A 7,875-nucleotide genomic window follows, 5' to 3' on the forward strand; every position below is an offset into this window, starting at 1 on the left:
TGACTCAACAAATACAAGTCCTCAGAGTCAGGGCGTGACATTAAGACCCTATCCTTCAACCACCACATCCGTCAGATTGTAAAAAAACAATTATTCCACTTACGCAAATTCACCAATGTCAGCCCCTCCCTCTCCTGTCCTGCCGGTCAAAACTCTCATCCATGCTTTCATCTTCTCCCGAATAGACTATTGCAACTCACTACTCCCCGGCATCAACACAAGCTCCCTCGATAAGCTCCAAATGGTTCAAAACTCAGCAGCCCATCTTCTAACCCACACTAAATCCTGGCAGCATATCACCCCCATCCTCTGTGAACTCCACTGGCTCCCTGTCTTCCACCGCATTAATTACAAGATCCTCCTGACCTAAAAAGTTCTCCCCACCTTGCTACCCCTTCCCTCTCTGACCTCCTTCTCTCCTACCAAGCCTCATGCTCTCTCCGCTCAACCACAGTTGGTCACCTTGTCATCCCCTGGTCCAAGCTCCAGAGCTTCGGTGACAGGGCCTTCTCCAGGGTTGCTCCTAGGCTCTGGAACTCCCTCCCTCCAGCCATCCGTGACTCAGAGTCCATCATCATCTTTCAGTCCCGCCTAAAAATCCACCTCTTCACCATGGCCTACCCTTACCTCCCCCCTCCACCATTCTCACACGCACCTCTTCTGTTTCATACACTCGCGCACACACTCACACATACAGTGGGGGAAAAAAGTATTTAGTCAGCCACCAATTGTGCAAGTTCTCCCACTTAAGAAGATGAGAGAGGCCTGTAATTTTCATCATAGGTACACGTCAACTATGACAGACAAATTGAGTGAAAAAAATCCAGAAAATCACATTGTAGGATTTTTAATGAATTTATTTGCAAATTATGGTGGAAAATAAGTATTTGGTCACCTACAAACAAGCAAGATTTCTGGCTCTCACAGACCTGTAACTTCTTCTTTAAGAGGCTCCTCTGTCCTCCACTCGTTACCTGTATTAATGGCACATGTTTGAACTTGTTATCAGTATAAAAGACACCTGTCCACAACCTCAAACAGTCACACTCCAAACTCCACTATGGCCAAGACCAAAGAGCTGTCAAAGGACACCAGAAACAAAATTGTAGACCTGCACCAGGCTGGGAAGACTGAATCTGCAATAGGTAAGCAGCTTGGTTTGAAGAAATCAACTGTGGGAGCAATTATTAGGAAATGGAAGACATACAAGACCACTAATAATCTCCCTCGATCTGGGGCTCCACGCAAGATCTCACCCCGTGGGGTCAAAATGATCACAAGAACGGTGAGCAAAAATCCCAGAACCACACGGGGGGACCTAGTGAATGACCTGCAGAGAGCTGGGACCAAAGTAACAAAGCCTACCATCAGTAACACACTACGCCGCCAGGGACTCAAATCCTGCAGTGCCAGACGTGTCCCCCTGCTTAAGCCAGCACATGTCCAGGCCCGTCTGAAGTTTGCTAGAGTGCATTTGGATGATCCAGAAGAGGATTGGGGGAATGTCATATGGTCAGATTAAACCAAAATATAACTTTTTGGTAAAAACTAAACTCGTCGTGTTTGGAGGACGAAGAATGCTGAGTTGCATCCAAAGAACACCATACCTACTGTGAAGCATGGGGGTGGAAACATCATGCTTTGGGGCTGTTTTTCTGCAAAGGGACCAGGACGACTGATCCGTGTAAAGGAAAGAATGAATGGGGCCATGTATCGTGAGATTTTGAGTGAAAACCTCCTTCCATCAGCAAGGGCATTGAAGATGAAACGTGGCTGGGTCTTTCAGCATGACAATGATCCCAAACACACCGCCCGGGCAACGAAGGAGTGGCTTCGTAAGAAGCATTTCAAGGTCCTGGAGTGGCCTAGCCAGTCTCCAGATCTCAACCCCATAGAAAATCTTTGGAGGGGAGTTGAAAGTCCGTGTTGCCCAGCGACAGCCCCAAAACATCACTGCTCTAGAGGAGATCTGCATGGAGGAATGGGCCAAAATACCAGCAACAGTGTGTGAAAACCTTGTGAAGACTTACAGAAAACGTTTGACCTGTGTCATTGCCAACAAAGGGTATTTAACAAAGTATTGAGAAACTTTTGTTATTGACCAAATACTTATTTTCCACCATAATTTGCAAATAAATTCATTAAAAATCCTACAATGTGATTTTCTGGATTTTTTCCTCTCATTTTGTCTGTCATAGTTGACGTGTACCTATGGTGAAAATTACAGGCCTCTCTCATCTTTTTAAGTGGGAGAACTTGCACAATTGGTGGCTGACTAAATACTTTTTTCCCCCACTGTACGCGCAACACCTGCTCGCTTACTCACCTGTTCGCTCACTCACATACTCACACGTCACACCCTTTCCTTGAGCCCTGCGTACCTCTATTTAGCCATGTTTATACCTGGTTCTAACATGCATTATATGTCCTGATCTTGTCCATAGTCTGATTGTGCCCACATTTTCAGACAGGTGTAGACGATTAAAATAAACATTGTGATCTTCCTGACCACGTCTGGAGGTGACAGTGAAACCATTTAATTCATCCTGCCTTCTAAAATCATTGACAGGTGGCACCATTGACTTATGGAATATATATGAGTCTTAAAAAAAATATATATATATTATTTTGAAATAATATCTGTCAAAGCATTAGCATACAAGGCGGGACCAGGAAATCTGTTCACAATGCAGACACAGTGGACGGATAAGACCATGTGTAGACGCAATTTAAAAAATGTGGTCATAATCAGAATGTGGACAAGATCGGGACAAAGGACGCATGTTAGCACCAGGTATAAACAAGTCTTTTGTTTCATGTTTTTCTTCCTTTTGTTTAGTCTGGTGTTTAGTTAGATTGTTGATTGTTTGTTAGTTTCTACAACTGTGAAGCTATGTATGTTTAATGCGTTATTATTAAAGTAGAGGACTTAGTTCAGGGAAGCAACATTTCAACACATTTTTTTCACATATCCTGTGAAGAAAGCACATATACAGGGCTGTCTGAAGTTTATTTATAAACTGGGTGGTTCCAGCCCTGAATGCTGATCATCTGAAAGCCTTGGTATATCAGATCGTATACCACGGGTATGACAAAACATTTATTTTTACTGCTCTAATTACGTTGGTAACCAGTTTATAATAGCAATAAGGCACCTCAGGGGTTTGTGATATATGGCCAATATACCACGGCTAAGGGCTGTGTCCAGGCACTCCGCATTGTGTCATGCATAAGAACAGCCTTTAGCCGTGGTATATTGGCCATGTACACTGGTATATTGGCCATATACCACACCTCCTCGGGCCTTATTGCTTAAATATACATGCTCACCTCTGCCATTTGGAAACTGTTGTCCACTTGTCTGTCCCATTTCCTTAATATGTTCTATTTCGCAGTGGCAATCAACAACCATGACCCCACACTACAACCCTCCAACCCTCCTCCTGTTGCTGCCCAAGAACTGTCTGATACAGTTGCCCCCCAGGAGACCAGCTACACCCCCATCCTCAACCAGGTTGAACCCCCGATATCCCCCACCACCCAGGAGACCAGCTATACCCGGATCCCCAACCAGGTTGAACCCCCAATATCCCCCACCACCCAGGAGACCAGCTACACCCGGATCCCCAACCAGGTTGAACCCCCGATATCCCCCACTGCCCAGGAGACCAGCTACACCCAAACCAAACCAAAGAAGACGGGGAGAAAGTCCTGTAGTCCTGTCACCCTCAAAAAATCCTCCAATCCGCTGAGCATGACACATTTAACCCCATCCAACCCCGACCAAGGAAGAGGAAATATGACTACATGCAAAAAGGTAAATCAGTATCTAACTTATAACTTCAATAATGTTTTTAATAAATTATTTCCAGTGATTGATGGTCCCCTACTTTTCAGGAAGCAGGCATACTGTACACTCTTTGAAAAAAGTGTTCCAAAAGGGTTTTTCAGCTGTCCCCATTGGAGAACCCTTTTTGGTTCCAGGTAGAACTCTATTGGGTTCTACATGGAACCAAAAGGGTTCTCCTATGTGGACAGCCAAATAACCATTTCTAAGGCATAGATGTAAAAATGTATAATGCAAATGACTGGCACGCTAACTTTATTAATGTTCTGATGGGTGGTGATTTAAATAAATGTATTTATTGTTTCAGTGTCCAGTGCATCCTGGGCAAACTATTTTCCCTATTCTCGAAATTCTTGCCTTCAAAGGAGGTAAATAATCTGCAGTACATTGAAATATAATATGATATGCCATTTAGCAGAAATTGACTGTATTTACAGGCTAATCCTAGTGCAACACCAAGTGTAGTTAACTTGCAGTGCATAGACCTTGTAGTTAAAGTGGCAATATGTAACTTTTTGGGTGACCCGACCAAATTCACATAGAAATGTGAGTTACAGATCTTTCATTCTACTTGAAAGCAAGTCTAAGAAGCAGTAGATCTGTCCTACAGTATGCGTTATTTATATGCTTCCCGTTCTTTTTTTTGAGACTTTTACTTTTGTACACCCGCTTCAAACAGCTGACATGAGCAACCATGACATGACGGAGCGATTTCTGCATAGTGCAGCTTTAAAATAAAAAAATAATGTATATTTCTTACATAATAAAGGGTCAGGAGCAGAAAGTGAGGTGGAAGCCATGCTCTGGATGGTATGTTTACTTCAACCAATCTCCTAGAATGAATTGAGAATGTACTGTACACTCAACACCATATGTATTTGGACAGTGAAGCTAAAATGTACAGTTTGACTCTAAACTCCAGCATTTTGGATTTGAGATCAAATGTTTCATATGAGGCGATAGTGTTTCATATTTACAATTTAGAAATGAAAGCACTTTATGTATATAGTCCCCCCAATTTGAAAAAGCCATAAGTATTTGGACAAATTCACTTAAAGTGTATTAAAGTTATAGTACATGAAACCTTTTATTTAAAATACTACATTTTGGAGTATAGATCCAAATTTCACATTTTAGCTTCACTGTCCAAATACATATGGTTTTGGCTGTACCGTGGTATTGGATCTAACGTTACAGTGCCTTGCAAAAGTAGTCATACCCCTTGGAAATGCCTTTGACAGCGATTACAGCTGTGAGTCTTCTTGGGTAAGTCTTTTAGAGCTTTACACACCAGGATTGTGCAATATTAGCCCATTATTGTTTTAATAATTCTTCAAGCTCTGTCAATATGTTGGGATCATGGCTAGAAATTAATTTTAAAGTCTTGCAATAGATTTCCAATCAGATTTAAGTCCAATTTTAACTTGGCAACTCAGGAACATTCACTGTCTTCTTAGTTAGCAACTCCAATGTAGATTTGGCTTTGTGTTGTAGGTTATTGTCCTGCTGAAAGTTAAATTCCTCTCCCAGTGTCTGTGGTAAAGCAGACTGAAGCAGGTTTTCCTCTAGGATTATGCCTTTGCTTCATCCCGTTTCTTTTCATCCTGAAAAACTCCACAGTTTTTAATGATGTCAAGCATACCCATACCATGATGCAGCCACCACCATGCTTGACAATAAGGAAGGAGTTATTCAGTGTTGGATTTTCCCCAAACATAAGGCTTTGCATTTAGGCCAAAAAGTTTATTATTTTACTGTTGTTTTTTTCAGTATGAACTTTAGTGCCCTGTTGCATACAAGATGCATGTTTTTTATTATTTTTATTATGTGTATTTGTATTCTTCTTTTCACTGTCATTTAAGTCATTATTGTGGCGTCACTACAATGATGTTGATCCATCCTCAGTTTTTCTACCATGACAGCCTGTAACTGTTTCAAATCACCAATGGCCTCATGGTGACATCCCTGAGCAGTTTCATTCCTGTCCTGCATCTCAGTTCAGAAGGACGACTGTATCTTTGATGTGTCTGGGTGGTTTAATACATAATCCACACCATAATTATTAATTTGATAATGCTTAAAGAGATATGCAATGCCTGATTTGTTATTGTTACCCGTCTACCAATCACGCCCTTCTTTATGAGGCTTTCGAAAAGCTCCCTGGTCTTTGTAGTTGAATCTGTGCTTGAAATTCAATACTTGACTGAGGGACCTTACAGATATTGTATGTATGGGGGACATTGTATGGATAGTCATTCAAAAATCATGTCAACCCCTATTGAGTCCATATAACATGTTATGTGATTTGTTAAGCCAAACTTAACTTGTGAACTAATTTAGGCATGCCTAAACAAAGGGGCTGAATACTTATGCAACGACTATATTTTAGTTCTCAAATCTTTTATTAATCTTTATAAAAAATCAAAATGTTCTTCCACTTTGATAGTAAAGTACACCATTTTGAGTTGATTGTTGACAAAATCTAAATTAAATAAATTTCAATCCAACTTTGTAACACAATAAAATGTGAAGAAATCCAAGGGGTATGAATACTTTTGCAAGGCACTTTATGTACAGTCGTGGTCAAAAGTTTAGAGAATGACACAAATATTGGTCTTCACAAGGTTTGCTGCTTCAGTGTTTTTAGATATTTTTGTCAGATGTTACTATGGTATACTGAAGTATAATTACAAGCATTCCATAAGTGTCAAAGGCTTTTATTGACAATTACATTAAGTTTATGCAGAGTCAATATTTGCAGTGTTGACCCTTCTTTTTCAAGACCTCTGCAATCCGCCCTGGCATGCTGTCAATTAACTTCTGGGCCACATCCTGACTGATGGCAGCCCATTCTTGCATAATCAATGCTTGGAGTTTGTCCGAATTTGTGGGTTTTTGTTTGTCCACCCGCCTCTTGAGGATTGACCACAAGTTCTCAATGGGATTAAGGTCTGGGGAGTTTCCTGGCCATGGACCCAAAATGTCGATGTTTTGTTCCCCGAGCCACTTAGTTATCACTTATGGCAAGGTGCTCCATCATGCTGGAAAAGGCATTGTTCGTCACCAAACTGTTCTTGGATGGTTGGGAGAAGTTGCTCTCGGAGGATGTGTTGGTACCATTCTTTATTCATGGCTGTGTTCTTAGGCAAAATTGTGAGTGAGCCCACTCCCTTCGCTGAGAAGCAACCCCACACATGAATGGTCTCAGGATTCTTTACTGTTGGCATGACACAGGACTGATGGTAGCGCTCACCTTGTCTTCTCCGGACACGCTTTTTTCCGGATGCCCCAAACAATCGGAAAGGGGATTCATCAGAGAAAATGACTTTACCCCAGTCCTCAGCAGTCCAATCCCTGTACCTTTTGCAGAATATCAGTCTGTCCCTGATGTTTTTCCTGGAGAGAAGTGGCTTCCTCGCTGCCCTTCTTGACACCAGGCCATCCTCCAAAAGTATTTGTCTCACTGTGCGTGCAGAGCACTCACACCTGCCTGTTACTATTCCTGAGCAAGCTCTGCACTGGTGGTACCCCGATCCCGCAGCTGAATCAACTTTAGGAGACGGTCCTGGCGCTTGCTGGACTTTCTTGGGCGCCCTGAAGCCTTCTTCACAACAATTGAACCTCTCTCCTTTAAGTTCTTGATGATCCGATAAATGGTTGATTTAGGTGCAATCTCACTAGCAACAATATCCTTGCCTGTGAAGCCCTTTTTGTGCAAAGCAATGATGACGGCACGTGTTTCCTTGCAGGTAACCATGGTTAACAGAGGAAGAACAATGATTTCAAATCACCACCTTACCTTTTAAAGCTTCCTGTCTGTTATTCTAACTCAATCAGCATGACAGAGTGATCTCCAGCCTTGTCCTCGTCAACACTCTCACCTGTGTTAACGAGAGAATCACTGACATGATGTCAGCTGGTCCTTTTGTGGCAGGCCTGAAATGCAGTGGAAATGTTTTTTGGGGATTAAGTTCATTTTCATGGCAAAGAGGGACTTTGCAATTAATTGCAATTCATCTGATCACTCT

This window comes from Coregonus clupeaformis, chromosome 24 (genome assembly GCF_020615455.1).
Source record: "Coregonus clupeaformis isolate EN_2021a chromosome 24, ASM2061545v1, whole genome shotgun sequence".
In the NCBI taxonomy this organism is placed as follows: Eukaryota; Metazoa; Chordata; class Actinopteri; order Salmoniformes; family Salmonidae; genus Coregonus; species Coregonus clupeaformis.